Source organism: Anser cygnoides, unplaced genomic scaffold (genome assembly GCF_040182565.1).
Source record: "Anser cygnoides isolate HZ-2024a breed goose unplaced genomic scaffold, Taihu_goose_T2T_genome scaffold_45_1, whole genome shotgun sequence".
In the NCBI taxonomy this organism is placed as follows: Eukaryota; Metazoa; Chordata; class Aves; order Anseriformes; family Anatidae; genus Anser; species Anser cygnoides.
Window position 1 is genome coordinate 833,666 of NW_027103069.1, and position 18,400 is coordinate 852,065.

The following is an 18,400-nucleotide window of genomic DNA, read 5'->3' on the forward strand; positions in this document are numbered from 1 at the left end:
CCTGAGCTGAGACTCCAGGTCCCCAGGCACTGGTCTGGGCACAAGCAGCCAGGCAGAATCAGTCCTGGGCCACAGTGTCTGGAGGAGGCAGCCATACTCTTCACCTCAACACAATGTCATAGAATCATAGAATCATTAAAGTTGGAAAAGACCTCCAAGATCATCTGGTCCAACCATCCCCCTGCTACCAATGTCACCCACTAAACCATGTCACTAAGCACCATGTCCAACCTTTTCCTTAAACACCCCCAGAGACGGTGACTCTACCACCTCCCTGGGCAACATGTTCCATCGCTTGACTACTCTTTCTGAGAAGAAATTTCTTCTAATTTCCAACCTGAACCTCCCCTGGCACAACTTGAGGCCATTCCCTCTAGTCCTATTGCTGGTTATTTGCGAGAAGAGGCCGACCCCCAGCTCCCCACAACTGCCTTTCAGGTAGTTGTAGAGAGCAATAAGGTCTCCCCTGAGCCTCTTCTTCTCCAGACTAAACAACCCCAGTTCCCTCAGCAGCTCCTCATAGGACTTGTGGTCCAGGCCCTTCACCAGCTTCATAGACCTTCTCTGGACATGCTCCAGGGCCTCGATGTCTTTTCTGTAGTGAGGGGCCCAAAAGTGAACACGGTACTCAAGGTGCGGCCTCACCAGAGCAGAATGCAAAGGGACGATCTCCTCCCTGATCCTGCTGGCTACGCTATTCCTGATACAAGCCAGGATGCCGTTGGCCTTCTTGGCCACCTGGGCACACTGTCGGCTCATGTTCAGGCAAGCATCGACCAACACCCCCAGATCCTTTTCCTCTGCACAGCTTTCCAGCCACTCTGCCCCAAGCCTGTAGCGTTGCATGGGGCTGTTGTGGCCAAAGTACAGGACCCAGCAGGACTCTATTTATCTTTTGGTTTTGTGATTAATTCTCCCATCTCAGGATGATATAACTGCAAAGAAATTTTCTCTGCTGGCTATCATGCCTTATTGCTAAAGCTGAAAACCTCTCTTCTCTTGGACAGCTTCCCATCATCCATGGTCATCCAGGCCTGATGCAATAACTGCAGGAGAAAGTCATGGTCCCAGAGACTATGTCTTGGCCCTAGAGAAAGCAGGGAAGACATTTCCTTGCTAAACAAACCTAATATGGATTACCCTCCCTAACAGGCACTTACACAAATAAGGGCATATTTAGGCTCAGTAGGACCACTTTAATGAAGAAACATATAGTAGAATAAGTAACAATTCAACTGCCTAGCCATGGGGAATGGGGAAAAGGAATCAAGATGAATACTAACAGAAGAGAAAAAAGAGGAGATGGGGGGGGGGGGGAGTTGGGGGGGGGGGGGGGGGAGAGGGAGAGAGAACAGATGGTGAACAGGAGTTGGAAAGAAAGCAAAATGGTCACAAATGTAGGCCACGGCATGCAGAAGTGAATGACCAGCCAGCTTTCCATCTATTGCAAAGCATCTCCAACAAGCAAGTACACAATTGATCATCACAAGTTCTGTGTCCCATATCATAGAATCATAGAATAGCTTGGGTTGGATCATCCAATTCCAACCCCCCTGCCATGGGCAGGGACACCTTCCATGAGACCAGGTTGCTCAGAGCCCCATCCAACCTGGCCTTGAACACTTCCAGGGAGGGGACATCCATCAGCTTCTCCAGGCAACCCATTCTAGTGCCTTACCACCCTCGTAGCAAAGAATTTCTTCCTAATATTTAATCTAAATCTACCCTCTTTTTGTTTAAAACTGTTACCCCTTGTCCTATCACTACGCTCCCAGATAAAGAGGCCATCTCCAGCTTTCCTGTAGGCCCCCTTTAGGTACTGGAAGGCCTCTATAAGGTCTCTCTGGATCCTTCTCTTCTCCAGGCTGAACAACCCCAACTCCAGGTCCCTCTGGATGGCTTCCCTTCCCTCCAGTGTGTCAATCGCACCACACAACTTGGTGTCATTGGTAAACTTGCTGAGGGTGCAGTCAATCCCACTGTCCATGTGTGGTGGTTTTACCTTGCTAGGCAGCTGAACTCCACCACAACCGCTCTCTCACTCCCCCTCCTCAGAAGAGGAGGGGAAGAAGAAAAGGAAAGAAACAACTCATGGGTTGAGATAAGGATAATTTAATTAAAGAAAAAATAATTATTAAGGGGGAAATATTATTAATTAAATAATTTAACTAAAGGGGAAAGAAAAAGGGGAAAAGGAAAAAAAGAAAAAAAAGCAAAGGCCGTGTGGAAGTGCAGAGGAAAGAAATTACTCCCTAATTCCCACCAATGAGCGATGCTTGACCACATCCTTGAAGCAGGGCTTCAACGCACGTAGATGGTGTTCGGGAGAACAGACGTTTTCGCAACGAGAGCCCACTCCTCCCCTCTCCTTCCTTTTTCCACCTTTTAGTGCTGAGTGTGACATCATATGGTATGGAATATCCCTTTGGTTGGTTTAGGTCAGCTGCCCTGGTGATGTTCCTTCCTCACCTCTTGCCCACCCCCAGCCTGCTGGCTCTGGGAGGGTTAGAGGGAGTCCTGATGCTGTGCCAGTATTGCTCAGCAGTAGACAAAACACTGGTGTGTTACCAATGCTATTCTAGCTACAAGTGCAGAGCACAGCACTGTATGGGCTGCTGTAGGGAAAGTTAACTCCATCCCAGCCAGACCCAGTACACCATGTCACTGACAAAGATGTTAAACAGTGCTGGTCCCTGAGGGACACCACTCGGCATTGTTCTCCACTTGGACATATAACCCTCTTACTTACTCAGTCTCCTTATTGATGGTCCGAAGGCTGGGAAAGCCCTAGTCTTGCTTGTGTCTTTCAGTTCAGCTTCGCTGTTCCATATGTAACTACCTAGTAACATAACAATCTCCTATAGAAAGTGACATCTGGTCAAAACGCTACCAAGTTACAAGAAGCTTCAAACCTTTTCTGCTTTAGCAAAAGAATGCAATATTCTGAATGAATACTGTTGAAAAGGATGCAATATTCAGACTAAGCATAAATATCCATTCACCTCTCCAACATGTATGAAAAAAACCTGCAGTGTCTTTGCTTATTTGGTGTTAGTCTGGGAGAGATGGAGGGAGAAAAAGAGAGTAAGGCAAAATTGGTTCCTTGTCTAAAAGAATACAGCTTTAGAGCTTTTCACTACCCTACAGGAAGGACCCCACAGGCCCTTACTGGCAGGATACAAGGCCAACTTTGACTGACTCCTGAGGATTTCACAAGTTGTGAGCGGCTGTCAGAAAGCCCTGAGGGGTTTGCGCTTTTCAACTATGTTGTGGTTTAACCCGGCAAGCAACTAAGCACCACACAGCTTTTTGCTCGCTCACCCCACAGTGGGACGGGGGAGAGAATTTAAAAAAGAAACGGGCAAAAGCTCATGGATTTAAATCGAGACAGTTTAATAGGACAGAAAAGGAACGGATAATAATAATAATGATAAAAGAATACACAAAACAAGTGATGCACAATGCAATTGCTCACCACCCGCTGACCGATGCCCAGCCCCACCCTGAGCAGCAGCTCCCCCGATTTTATTATTCATCATGACGTTATATGGTACGGAATATCCCTTTGGCCAGCTTGGGTCAGCTGTCCTGACTGTGTCCCCTCCCAGCTTCTTGTGCACTCCCAGCCTCCTCACTGTCAGGGCAGTATGAGAAGCTGAAAAGTCCTTGACTTAGTGTAAGCGCTGCTCAGCAACAACTGAAACATCAGTTTTATTCTCATCAGCATTATTCTCATCCTACATCCAAAACACAGCACCATACCAGCTACCAGGAGGAAAATTAACTCTATCCCAGCCAAAAATCACCACTAGGTGATAGTTCCTCTGAGTCAGGAAGCACAGCCTCTCAGAATGAGCCTCTGGGCTCTCCCTAGGTGAAACTCAGGCAGGGGGTTGGGGAAAGGACCCCAAACACTCTGACCGACCCTGCATTTCTAGGGATCTGGAGACTATACCTGCCACCACAGGGTGTAGGTGAAAATCGCAGCCACAGCCTACGATGACTTAAAAGCCGTTCTCTCCAGAACAGTTACTGCTTTTGTGTTCTACCTTGCAACAGAATTACAGCTTTTGGTCATTCTGCATTTCCATCAGGAACTGCCTCTGCAATGTCTAACATTGGGCCAATGATCCTTTACCATTATTCTTCTTCTTTCCCAAACAACATCCTTGTCTCTAAATTGGAGAGACATGGATTTGACGGATGGACCACTCGGTGAGTAAGGAATTATCACAGAATCAGAGAATCACAGAATGGTTGAGGTTGGAAGGGACCTCTAGAGATCATCTAGTCCAACCTCCCTGCTCAAGCAGGGTCCCCTAGAGCACATTACCCAAGATTGTGGCCAGATGGCTTTTGAATATCTCCAAGGAAGGAGACTCCACCACCTCTCTGGGCAACCTGTTCCAATGTTCAGTCATCCTCATAGTAAAGAAAATTTTCCTCATGTTCAGATGGATCTTCCTGTGTTCCGGATTGTGCCCGTTGTCTCTCATCCTGTCGTGCACCACTGAGAAGAGTCTGGCCCCATCCTCTTGACATCCTCCCTTCAGGTATTTATATACATTGATAAGATATGTTCTGAGCCTTCTCTTCTCCAGGCTGAACAGGTCCAGTTCCCTCAGCCTTTCCTTATATGAGAGATGCTCCAATCCCCTAATCATCTTCATAGCCCTCTGCTGGACTCGCTCCAGGAGCTCCATGTCCCTCTTGTACTGGGGATACCCAGAACTGGACAGAGTACTCCAAATGAGGCCTTACCAGGGCTGAGTAGAGGAGGAGGATAACCTCTCTTGACCTACTGGCAACATTCTTCTTAATGCAGGCCAGGATACCATTGGCAGGTAAACAGATCATGGCACATCACACAGGGAGTGACACGGCAGTTTGTGCTGGAGGGCATGGTCACTGCCACTGCCGCTTCCAACTTACAGCTTGCTCAAGAGGAGCTCCAGCCATGGTATCAACCTGTGGTGGTTTTTCTCAGCTGGGCAGCTAAGCTCAACAGCCACTCTCTCACTCCCCCTCCTCAAAGGGAAAGGGGGAGAAAATACAGTGAAAAGGGCTCAAGGGTTGAGATAAGGACAGGGAGATCACTCAACAATTATTGCGATGGGCAAAACAGACTCAGCGTAGGGAGATTAATGTAATTTCTTACATATTACTAACAAGCTAGAACAGTGACATACTAAAACCAAACTAAAAAAGCCTTCCCCCCATCTACCCTCTTCTACCTCCTCCCCCCAAGCAGTGCAGGGGAACGGGAAATGGGGGTTGTGGTCACTCTCTAACACTTCGTTTCTGCCACTCCTTCACGGTCTCTCTTTCTCTGCTCCGACGTGGGATCCCTCCCACTGGATGCTGTCCTTCCCGAACTGATCCTACGTGGGCTTCCCACAGACAGCAGCTCTTCAAGACCTGCTCCAAATATGGGTCCATACCACGGGGTCCATCCATCAGGAGCACACTGCTCCAACCTGGGTCCCCCACAGGCAGAAGCTCCTGCCAGGTCACCTGCTCCTGCGTGGGCTCCTCTCCATGGGCCACAGATCCAGCCTGGAGCCTCCTCCAACAGGGGTTCTCCATAGGCTGCAGCCTTTTTCAGGTCAGTTACACCTGCTCCACTCTGTGCTCCTCCATGGGCTGCAGCATGGAAATCTGCTCCACCGTGGTACCCCATGGGCTGCTTCACCATGGTCCTCTCCACAGGCCTCAGGGGAACTGATGCTCTGGTGCCTGTAGCACCTCTCCCCGTCCTTCTTCACTGACCTTGGTGTCTGCAAGGCTGTTTCTCACTCCTCGCTCTACCAGCTGCTGTTTGTGAGAAACAATCTGTAGCCAGTAGTGACTAGAAAGCCTGTGGTTTTTTTGTTTTTACTGATTTTGCACTTCTCATCCTGTTTCTCCTACCTATTCTCCTTATTTTGGGACAGTTGGACCTTCCCCTTATCTGCTTAACATACTCCCCACTGCTATGCCACTGTCATGCCTGCACAATCACTTTTGAATATGCAAGGTTAGTGGAATTTTCCACTGCAAAAACACATTCTACTGCAAAAACACAACTTTGTTTCTCACAGCAGCAGTTTTTTTTCCCCTTTCTTAAATATGCTCTCACAGAGGCACAAACAACATCGCTTACTGTCTTGGCTCTGGCCAGCGGTGGGTACCTTTGGAGTCGGCTGAAACTAGCCCTTATTTAACACGGGGGCAGCTTCCCTGAGGCCCCTCACTACCAAAACCTTGCCACGTAAACCCAATACACCACCTGGCAGAAAACACGCCCTTTGTGTCCCATGTGCCAAATCAACTCTACTACGTACTGTAGAAGGGGATGAAGTCCCTCTAGTGCACGCAATAAATATGCTGGGGAAGACAGTCTGGGCTACTCCTGCCTCAGATAAAGGTAAAAACATCCCTGGGATACCTTTTTATCAGGGACCTGGGTGCACTTGGTGGGTAATGCAAAGAAACGGGGAGGTCCAATATGTACCTCTAGGGGATTTGATGTTGGGTGAAAAAAGCCCATGATTTGAATTGTGTGATATTAATTACTATATAATACTGTATGATTGCTGTATGCCTGTTGTGGTTTAACCTGGACGGCAGCTAAGCACCACAGAGCTGTTCACTCACCCTCCCCCCTCCCTCTCTGGGATGGAGGAAGGAATCAGAAAAATGAAGCCTGTGGGTTGAGATAGAGACAGTTTATTAGGACAGAAAAGAAAGGAAAATAATAATAATAGTAGTACTAATAATAATAATGTGTACAAAACAAGTGATGCACAGTGCATCACTTCTCTCAAGCCTATCCAGGTCCCTCTGCATGACATCGCTTCTTTCCAGCGCGTCTACTGCACCACAGAGCTTGGTGTCATCAGCCAACTTGCTGAGGGTACATTCAATCCCACCGACCGTGACAAAGAGTCCCTCCCCAGCTTTCCTGTAGGCCTCCTTTAGGCACTGGAATGCTGCTCTAAGGTCTCCCTGGTGCTTTCTCTTCTCCAGGCTGAACAACCCCAACTCCCTCAGCCTGTCTTCACAGGAGAAGTGTTCCAGCCCCTTCATCATCTTCATGGCCCTCCTCTGGACTTTTTCTAATACTTTCACATCCCTCTTGTGCTGGGCACCTCAGAGTTGAGCACAGTACTCCAGGTAGGGTCTCACAAGAGCAGAGTAGAGGGAATCACCTCCCTCATCCTGCTGGTCATGGTTCTTTTGATGCAGCCCAGGATACGGTTTGCTTTCTGGGCTGCAAGCTCACATTGCTGATTCACATAATCATAGAATGGCCTGGGTTGAAAAGGCCCTTGAAAATCATCTAGTTTCAACCCCCCCTGCTCTGGGCAGGGTTGCCAACCGCTAGAGCAGGCTGCCCAGAGCTGCATCCAGCCTGGCCTTGAATGCCTACAGGGATGGGGTATTCACAACCTCTCTGGGCTACCTGTTCCAGTGCCTCACCACCCTCTGAGTGAAAAACTTTCTCCTAATATCTAACCTAAATCTCCCTGTCTTAGTTTAAAACCATTCCCCTTTGTCCTATCACTACCAACACATGTAAACAGGCGTTCCCCCTCCTGTTTATATGCTCCCTTCAAGTACTGGAAGGCTGCAATGAGGTCTCCCCAGAGCCTTCTCTTCTCCAAGCTAAACAAGTCCAGTTCCCTCAACCTTTCTTCATAGAGGCGCTCCAGCCCTCTGATCATCTTAGCGGCCCTCCTCTGGACCCGTTCCAAGAGCTCCACATCCTTCTTGTGCTGGGGGCCCCAGGCCTGCATGCGGTATTCCAGGTGGGGTCTCACAAGAGCAAAGTAGAGGGGGACAGTCACCTCCCTCTCCCTGCTGGCCACCCCTTTTTTAATGCAGCCCAGGACACAGTTGGCCTTCGGGGCTGAAAGCGCACACTGCTAGCTCATGACCAGCTTCCCATCCAGCAGGACCCCCAAGTCCTCCTCCGCATTCATTTTGATTCGTGTTGAGCTTCTCATTAATTAACACCCCCAAGTCCTTCTCCTCAGAGCTGCTCTCAGTCCATTCTCCACTCAGCCTGTATTTGCGCTTGGGACTGCCCCAACCCAGATGCAGGACCTTGTACTTGGCGTTTTTGAACTTCGCAAGGTTTGCACAGGCCCCCTTCTCAAGCCTGTCCAGGTCCCTCTGCATGGCATCCCTTCTTTCCAGCGCGTCTACTGCACCACAGAGCTTGGTGTCATCAGCCAACTTGCTGAGGGTGCATTCAATCCCACCGTTCGTGTCAGCATCAAAGATGTTAAACAGCACTGGTCCCAATACTGACGCCTAAGGAACATCACTCTTTATTGACCTCCACAACTTCTCCGGCCAACCTGTTCTAGTGTCTTAGCACCCCCATAGTAAAATATTTAGATTGGTTATAAGGAGGAAATTCATCTTCTTTTAGCTTAAAGCCATTTTCCCTTGTCCTATCACTACGCCCCCTGAGAAACCGTCCCTCTCCAGCTTTCCTCTAGGCCCCCTTTAGGTACTGGAATACTGCTATAAGGTCTCCCTGGAGTCTTCTATTACTATAATATTATTATTACTATACTCCTGAACTACAACAGCAATTCCTCTTAATTTGGTGCACCGTTTTTCCCTTTACCTATATGATCAGGTAGGCAGGCAGGCAGGCAGAGCCGTGGTACAGCAACTCAAATGAACCAGGTCAGCCAACCAAGCACTGACCCAACCACTGCCACCTCCTTGTTGCCCTCTCAAGACAGGAGGCTTTGGGCTGCTTCAAGACAACACAAAAACAAAAACTTTTTGTGCACTTTGTCGCATTCTTGTCTTTAAAAAATAACAACACCAACCAACACATCCCCACTAAATCACAGGCAGTGCCTTCCCCTTGCTGGAACAGAGACCCATACACCCCCTCCCGGTACCACATTTCAGCTCGCTGCCATGCCAAGCCACCCCAGCCCAGCCGACGCGCCGAGAAGTACCCCACAGGCGACCGACACCGCTCGCAAAGGCTCCACAAAACCAACTAGCAGCTGCGCCTGCCTCCTCTGAGCTTCAGTCCGCGCGCCCCGTGCCCAGCCACAGCCCCATTGGCGAACACTGATGGCAGTCAGCGCAAGCCCAGTCAATGGCAAGGCGGCGGCAGAGCCCGCCCCAGGCAGAAAAGCCAATGAGCGCCCGCCAAGTCCCAGGAACAGGAGAAAGCGGAAGGCCTACACTGCACCGAGCGCCCGCAAGGCACGGTCGCTCCGATAACAGTGCGGACGGCCACCGGCAAGCGCGAGTATCTCATGGGGCGCCCCTGAGGCGGAGACCCAACCGACCGGTGTCGGCCCGAACCATGCGCCTGGCAACACCACCACCTCGTTAGTCGTTATTACGTCATCAAAGCGCGCATTAAATCGATCCGTTTTCAATTCCCGGCCAGGTTACGCTGTAATAGCGCTCACGCGCTTCGCGCGGTCCTCTCAGTACTCACCACAAAGAACTTTCGCCCTGCCGTTCCTGCTCGTTACCACTTCGTGCTCCTCGGCTCGCTGGAAAGCGGGGCAGGCGCTGGCTAATCCCGACTCGTATTCCCAGCCTGCACCATGCGGTGGAAGTGACGGCATAACCACCTTTCACACAACAGAGGGCGAGGAGGTGGGGCTCGCTGGCCTGGTGCATTATTGTAGGTGTAGTCTGAGAGGGGCACTGCCATGAGTAGTCGCGGTCGGAACCTTTTGCGGAGCTTGCTGTCAGGGCTTGTGTGGAATAATTGCCTAAGGTGACTTGGAAATTAAACTGATATTCACATTTTAAAGAAAACGTACAGCACTGAAGAAGCTTTAAGGGTGGAGTGTAGCCGCACTACCTAAGCGTTCCCTAGGCCTCCAACCTTAGATGCTATTGTGCTGGGGGAGCCTGGTGTGCTGACTCTAAGGAACAGTACGGAGTGCAGAGCGGAGTGGAGACACCGTGGCTAGGCTCTGTGACCGGCTGGGAACTTGATTGTTCTTGTGCACACCGAGACCAATAAGCTGCATATTTGCTACCCTGAGCCAACAACCTGTCGTGTTTTTGACAAAATGCTGTACTCCAGTGAACTTCTGCTCATTATAATATCATTATAATACCAAAACACACCTCCATCCCAAAAGCTACCCGCCTCCAAGGTGCGACCACCCCTCACTGAGCATGCGCTCTGAATTTCTCGGAGCTTAGACCTTTAAACGAAAGCGAGAAAACGTTGCACCAATGGTAGTTGAAAAGTCCTTGGCTTAGTGTAAGCACTGTTCTGCAACAATTAAAACATCAGCGTGTTATCAACATTATTCTTATCCTAAATCCAAAACGCAGCATAATACCAGCTAGTAGGAGGAAAATTAACTGTTCTAGCTGAAACCAGGACAATGTCCTATTAGTGGTATCACAGTAACAGACATGCAGATAATGACGAATTAATTTTGATAGAACCGGACAAGCAGAGTGGTGTGATGGAATCAGAAGGGACTTCAGCATGCGACAGTCCAACACCATCTGTTCTGCCCTGAAAGATTGTTACGAAAGATGGAGCCCAAAGTCAGTCACAGGGGATGTGATATACCCATTCAATGCCGTGCCTCTTGGCCTAGGAGGTGACAAGATTGTTTCGGAAGTGAATCCCATTGTTGGACTCAATTCCCTCTGGGATATCAAGACACCACAGAACTTGCCTTTCCAGGCCTAAGATGGTGTTTCCTGTAGTGGCATGTAACGCTTGCCTTGGAGTGTCTGTGGGAGTGGTCCAGTATACTCAGTTTGCCAGGCTTCACCATACACCATATTGAAAAAATAGCCACCGGGCCCCACTCGAAATAGTTTGTCTTTCAAGTCACTCGATATAGAGGACTCGCAAGCTGACTATAGCCAGGAACATGCATTCTTCAGAATCCCACAAGGCCTAGGAAAGCTTGCGTTTCCTTTTTGCTAGTTGGTGGAAACATAGCAGTTATTTTGTTGATCACATCCATTGGGATGCGGTGATGTCCATCTTGCTATTTTACCCCCAAGAACTGTATTTCCTGTGCAGGTCTCTTGACCTTACTCTGCTTAATGGCAAAACCAGCTTTCAGGAGAATTTGGATTATTTTCTTCCCTTTCTCAAAAACTTCTTCTGCTGTGTCATCCCACACAAGGATGTCGTCAGTATACTGCAGGTGTTCAGGAGCTTCACCCTCTTCCAGTGCTGCCTGGATCAGTCCGTTGCAACGGTAGGGCTGTGTTTCCACCCCTGGGGCAGCCGATTCCAGGTGTATTGGATGCCCCTCCAAGTGAAAGCAAACTGTGGCCTGCATCCTGCTGTCAAAGGGATCGAGAAAAATGCATTAGCAATATCAACTGTGGCGTACTACTTGGCTGCCTTTGATTCCAGTTCATATTGGAGTTCTAGCATGTCTGGTACTGCAGCAGTCAGCGCTGGCGTGACTTTGTTCAGGCCCCGATAGTCCACCGTTAGCTTCCACTCGCCATTAGACTTTCACACTGTCCATATGGGACTATTAAAGGGTGAGTGATTCTTGCTGATCACTCCTTGGTTGTCCAGTTGACGAATTAGCTTATGAATGAGAATCAGGGAGTCTCGGTTGGTGTGATATTCCTGCCGGTACACTCTTGTAGTAGCGATTGGCATCTGCTGTTCTTCGACCCTCAGCAACTGTACTGGGTCTGGCTGGGATGGAATTAACTTTCCCTGCAGCAGCCCATACAGTGCTGTGCTCTGCATGTGTAGCTAGAACAGCACTGGTATCACACCAGTGTTTTGTCTACTGCTGAGCAATACTGGCACAGCATCAGAACTCCCTCTAACCGCCCCCTCGCAAGAGCCAACAGGCTGGGGGTGGCCAAGAGGTGGAGAGAGGACATCACCAGGGCAGCTGACCTAAACCAACCAAAGGGATATTCCATACCATATGATGTCACGCTCAGCACTAAAAGGTGGAAAAAGGGAAGGAGAGGGGAGGGGTGGGCTCTCGTTATGAAAATGTCTATCCTCCCAAACACCGGCTACGTGTATTTGTAGTGGTTTTACTCAGGTGGGCAGCCAAGCTCCAGCACAACCGCTCTCTCACTCCCCCTCCTCAAAGGGGAAGGGAGAGAAAATACGATGCAAAGGGCTCAAGGGTTGAGATAAGGACGGGGAGATCACTCAACAATTATCGTGACAGGCAAAACAGACTCAGAGTAGGGAGACAGTAAGATTTATTGCCTATTACTAACAAGCTAGAGAAGTGAGAAACAAAGGAAAGAAACCAAAGACGCCTTCCCCCCATCCACCCTCTTCCACGTCCTCCCCCCAAGCGGTGCAGGGGAATGGGTGAATGGGGGTTGCGGTCAGTCTATAGCACTTCGTCTCCACCGCTCTTTCTCAGTCACTCTCTTCCCCTGCTCCAACGTGGGGTCCCTCCCACGGGATGCAGTCCTTCCCGAACTGATCCCGTGTGGGCTTCCCACAGGCAGAAGCTCTTCAAGAACTGCTCCAGATAGGGGTCCGTACCGTGGGGTCCATCCCTCAGGAGCACACTGCTTCAACATGGGTCCCCCACGGGCAGCAGCTCCTGCCAGGTCACCTGCTCCTGCGTGGTCTCCTCTCCACAGGCTACAGGTCCGGCCCTGGTACGATACGGCCCTGTCACGATTGGTGACAGAAGGGAGTCAAATGCATGTCGGGGGGGAGGGTTAGGTCAGACAATATTTGCTGTCTTTGTCTGCCATGTTGTCTTCTCTCCATAGATATGTACAGGAGCGATTACCAGTTCCATTGGATGTTCCGGTACACCCATTCTGACCTGGACATCAGGTACTGATTCAAATCTGGAAAGACGAGCCTCTAAAGGAGAAGTGGAAAGGACCCTACACCGTCTTGCTCCATACCTACACTGCAATCAAGGTGGAAGGGATCAAATCGTGGATTCTCTACACTCGTGTGAAGGCAGCACCACCACCAGAAGAGGAGAAGCAAGACCTACCATCAAAAGAAGCAAAAGAGACTTTGTGGCAAGTAGAACCGACCGAGGACTTGAAATTGCTGTTTAAAAGGACAAAATGATTTCTGTTCTGATTAGAATTTCCTTAACAGGGTTGACTTACAGTTCCGATGCTTGGACACAGAACTCTATAGTTCAGTTAGCTTTAAATTTAACCCGCTTTGCAAACGCAAACCTCACCAAGTAATGTTAGTGAAACAAGATATAGGTAATATAGAGTATTTCTTCAAGTTAGCAGAAATGGACAAGAACTATGTAGTGAGAACTATGAAGCCTAAAAGTGAGGTGAATAGTCTCAAAGGGGGGAAATTGTAGTCCCAAAGCTGGGAAAAAACAAGGAAACCTTGAAGAAAATAGGGAGGCCTGTAGCTTGTGTAGTCTTTCAATAGCTTGTGTAGTCTTTTAGCTGAGAAAATAAGGAAAGAGAGAGACAGGTAGCCTTGAGCTAGCAGAAGCAAGGAAAATAAGGGATAAAAGGTAAAAAACAAGAAGGAGAAAAACAGCTCCAGACTGGCCTATAGTAACCTTTTGCTCATTAATGGCATTAACATATTAAAATCTACACCCATCAAAATGCTAATGTATGCTAATGTGGGATTTGGTGTTCTCCCCCCCCCCCCCCCCCCCGCGGTTCCTCTGTAATGTGCAAACTCAGTAGAGATAAGTTAGGTGAGCTGTAATAGCCAATCAAAAGTAGCCAAAGAGATAGTTTTCACAAGTTTGCTGTGTATAAATGACGGTGACTCGAGTCAGAGGTGTGCTTGCTTTGTGAAAGATTGCCAAGCACCTGACTCTGCAGAGTTATGTAATTAATTATTTAATTAAAAGACCTTTGTGTGGATTTTGAATCTGTGTGCTTATTGGCGCAGCGCACCAGGCACGAACCTACGGACAACAGTTTGGCAACCCAGATGGGACCCTTAAATTAGCCTTACCCGGTCCATCTCAATGGCATCAGCTTCGGAGGGGAGCACACCAGAGACCAAGCGCGCACCGGTGATTTTATTGGGGTCTGGACTCGACCCTCCAAGAGTCCGGGACCTGCAAGTGGTTGTAGTGGGTTTACATGGCAAGGTTTTGGTAGCAGGGGCCATAGGGGTGGATTCTGTGAGAAGAATCTAGAAGCTGCCCCATTTTAGATAAGGGCCCTGCTGCTGGCCAGGGCCAAGCCAATAAGTGATGTTTGCGCCTCTGTGAGAGCATATTAAAGAAAGGGGAAAAAAAAAAAACCTGCTGCCACACAGCAGCTGGGAGAGAGAGAGGAGGGAGGAACAGCCTTGCAGGCGCCAAGGTCAGTGAAGAAGGAGGGGGAGAGGTGCTCCAGGCACTGGAGCAGAAGTCCCCTGCTGCCTGTGGTGAGGACCATGGCGAAGCAGGCTGTCCCCCTGCAGCCCATGGTGTACCACGGTGGAGCAGGGTTCCACGCTACAGCCTGTGGAGGAGACCATGGTGGAGCAGGTGGACCTGCGCTGAAGGAGGCTGTGGCCTGTGGAGGACCCCCACCGGAGCAGATTCCGGGCCAGACCTGTAGCCCATGAAGAGGAGACCACACAGGAGCAGGTGACTTGGCAGGAGCTGCTGCCCGTGGGGGACCCATGTTGAAGCAGTGTGCTCCTGAGGGATGGACCCCACGGTACGGACCCCTATCTGGAGCAGTTCTTGAAGAGCTTCTGCCTGTGGGAAGCCCACGTGGGATCAGTTTGGGAAGGACTGCATCCCGTGGGAGGGACCCCACTTTGGAGCAGGGGAAGAGAGTGACCGAGAAAGAGCGGTGGAGACGAAGTGCTATAGACTGACCGCAACCCCCATTCACCCATTCCCCTGCACCGCTTGGGGGGAGGAGGTAGAAGAGGGTGGATGGGGGGAAGGCGTCTTTGGTTTCTTTCCTTTGTTTCTCCCTTCTCTAGCTTGTTAGTAATAGGCAATAAATCTTACTATCTCCCTGTGCTGAGTGTTTTGCCCGTCACGATAATTGTTGAGTGATCTCCCCGTCCTTATCTCAACCCTTGAGCCCTTTGCATCGTATTTTCTCCCCGTTCCTCTTTGAGGAGGGGGAGCGAGAGAGCGGCTGAGGTGGAACTCAGCTGCCCACCCTAGTAAAACCACCACAGTGGTACAACCGCGCAACGCTCTGAGGAATCCACCAAATGTCTGGGGATCAAGGGGAAGTTACTGGACTGGTGAGTACGATTTGTATCTTCCTATGGGTATATGGAGAGCAGATTGTCAGCCTCATATGTAGACACTGTGATTTAGCAAGAACGGGAAATAGCCCCATGAGCTACCAGGATAAAGCCAAGTGTGACCAGGTGCTAGAGGAAATGGGAAGCAGTCAGTCCAGAACGCCCCCTCCATTCTTCCCCCTGGGATGCATCCTCAGAAATTGGTCTAAATTTGGTGGTGATTATTTGATAAAGGATAAAATGAGGAATGAGGCACTACTGTAATCAGGAGTGGACTCAGTACGAATTAGATGGTGGAGAACAATGGCCAGAAATTGGATCCTTTAAGTATGATACCATATGGTAATTGCTGTTATTTTGCTGGTGGGAAGGAAAATGGGATGACGTGATGTATGTTGGTCCTTTCATGTTGCTGCATCGGGACTTGCAAAATCAGATGGAGCGTGGATTGTGGAAAGATCGTGCTATGTTATGCGCTGAAAAGAAAGGGAAAAAAGAGAACGATAAACCCACTAAAATTTATCCAAGTCTAGAACAAGAATAAGTTCAGTTTTTGGTACCCTCAGCACTACCACCGCAGTATGGACTAGAGGCTTCCCCTACCTCTGGGACTTCTGTGGGGACACCAGAGACTTCCCCTGGGAGTTGGATTTCTGAGGTCTCTAATAGGACATCGGAAATCTTCCCCAAAACTCAGACTGCAGGTGGTTAGGTGGTTCTGCAGAGGTTTCTGCAGGGACAGAGGTTTCTCCTGAAGCTCGGGATGCGAGTATCTCTGCGGGCATGTCTGTGGGTGTTTCTGCAGCAGGTATTTTGGCGGACGTTTCATCAGGGACATCAGGAATCATTCCTGGGGCTCAGACTGTAGAGGTCCCCACAGGGACAGAGATCACTCCTGGGACTCGGGCTGCAGAGATTCCTATGGAAACACCGGAGTCCTCCCCTGAGGCTCGACCTGCAGATTTTTCTGTAGGGACATCGAAGACCCATCCTGAGGCCCAGGATGATTCTAATTATAGCCCAATAGCACTTCCAACCCGACAAAGGGTAGGGCCAGTTATCCAGGCTCTGTTGAGACAGGCAGTGGGACCAGAAGGAGAACCTATTTTTGTTCATATTCTGTTTACAACATCGGATTTGTTAAACTCTCTGTTGGACCTTATAGGGAGAATCCGGCAGAAATGCATCAGTTGTTAGAAATTATTATGATTTCCCATAACCCTAACTGGGGGGATATGCAAGCCCTGTTAAACACATTGTTGACTGTAGAAGAAAAGAGAATGGTCTTAGAGAAAGCTCAGGCAGAAATGAAGAACTTGTACCCAAGAGAGGATGTAGAAGAATTGTTACCTGTTAAGAAAGATCCTAAGTGGGACCCAAGTACTAGCAGGAGTCAGCGATTAATAGAACAATAGCGACAATTAATCCTATATAGGATTCAACACAGAGTACCAAAACCAAGAGACCTCTCTAAATTATACGAGGTCCGCCAGGGCCTGGATGAGAATGCATCTGCTTTTTATGAACTCCTCTGTAAAACAGCCAGAAAGTGGACAGATTTAGATCCAGATGAGCAGGTGAATGATCGACTGTTTGCCATGCTGTTCATAGGGCAATCAGTTCATAGGGCACCCAGTGTGGTGCAATTGCCTAAAGTAACTAGGAAAATAAAACTAATATTCACATTTTAAAGAAGATGTACAGCACTGAAGAGGCTTTCAGGGTAGGGTGTAGCTGCATTACCTGAGCGTTCCCTAGGCTTCCAACCTTAGATGCTATCGCGCTGGGGGAACCTGGTGTGCTGGCTACGGAACGTAGAGTGGAGTGGAGACACCACGGCTAGGCTCTGTGACCGGCTGGGGACTTGATTGTTCTTGTGCACACCGAGACCGATAAGCCGCACTTTTTGCTACCCTGAGCCAACGACCTGTCATGTTTTGACAAATGCTGTACTCTAGTGTACTTTTGCTCATTATAATCTCATTATAATACCAAAACACACCTCCATCCCAAAAGTTACCCGCCTCCAAGGTGTGACCACCCCTCACTGAGCACGCGCTCTGAATTTCTCGGAGCCTATTCCTTTAAATGGAGACGGGAAAACTTTTCATCAGTCATAACTAAGATATGCTTGACTAGAGTCACTCAAGCTCCACCTAAAAGATAGAAAATAATATAAATTGGCCTAAGAGAGAGGGAATGTCGGGGAAGATACTATCATTAAGATACCACCGTCAGGGGAGATACCATCACGAGGGAATATACCATCCCGAGGACCTCCTGACTCCTGGGATCAGTCGACGGGCTGAGCCTCTCTTCCCCCCCGCATTGGGACGCCTTTGGGTGAGATTTGAACACTTGGTTATACTGTGTGTCTCCGTGGAAACTTAGAAATCTCTATAGAGTCTTTGTGCCTTTTAACACGTTAATTTCCAGGCTGCGCACCTGTGTATTTCATGCATGCTAGCTTGCTTTTGCAGACAGTAACTATCACCGGCAATCCAAAGAACCTGTGTACCTGTTGCCGTAATAAATTGCACTTAACTGCATTGTTCCTAGCCGTGATAGTTCTCATTGAACACGACTAGAGTAAGGGCAGTTATACGTTATTGGTGAATCCGTGACCGTGGTAGTTCAGTGCTCTGAATCCAACCAGACCCATATCGGTTAATGCGTTATTGGTGAATGTGTGATTGTGATAGTTCAGTACCCTGAATCCGACCGGACCCGTAATGGTTAATCGGCTACACTCCTTAACGCGACACCCAGACATTAGGAAAAAGCTGCAAAAGATAGAGGAGGCGGATGGAAGAATGTCAATGTCACAGCTGATCGACAAAGCCTATAAGGTTTATAACAACCGGGAAGCAAAGAAAGGGAGAGAATGAAAGTACAGGAGTCACTGATAGCAGTGGCTGTGAGAGATGGAGGTAGGAGTAGGCGTGAACGAGAGGAATTTTCAGGGAGGCAAGGGCAAGAAAAGGCAAGGGAGGCACAGCAAACAACTCTCTTGGGCCCCAACCAGTGTGCTACCTGCAAGAAGGAGGGGTGCCGGAAGAAAGAATGTCCGCCGAGGAAGAAAAAGAAAACAGCAGGCAGTGAGAAACGAGAGCAGTCTTTGATTATGCTAGAGGCCTCAGACTGAAGGGGACCAGGGGATGAATTTCTGATTTCCCCAACAGATCCCCTGGTTCCAGTGAAGCTGGGGGGAAAATAATTGATTTTCTC

At 49.1% G+C, this 18,400-nt stretch overlaps 2 protein-coding genes across 6 annotated transcripts in view; one reads left to right on the forward strand and one right to left on the reverse strand.

Moving 5' to 3' along the window:
- Positions 1 to 9,787, reverse strand: part of LOC136789445 (uncharacterized) — a 145,715-nt gene extending 135,928 nt beyond the window's left edge. For 3 of the 4 annotated variants that reach the window (XM_066989512.1, XM_066989511.1, XM_066989510.1), the window contains exon 1: positions 9,464 to 9,787. The gene's annotated coding sequence lies outside the window, so the exon portion shown is untranslated. The remainder of the gene's footprint in view (positions 1 to 9,463) is intronic. The other variant, XR_010828186.1, reaches the window with a different exon arrangement.
- The window catches only part of LOC136789446 (uncharacterized), an 80,437-nt gene that overhangs the window by 14,460 nt on the left and 47,577 nt on the right, over positions 1 to 18,400 (forward strand). The gene's annotated exons all lie outside the window — the stretch shown is intronic.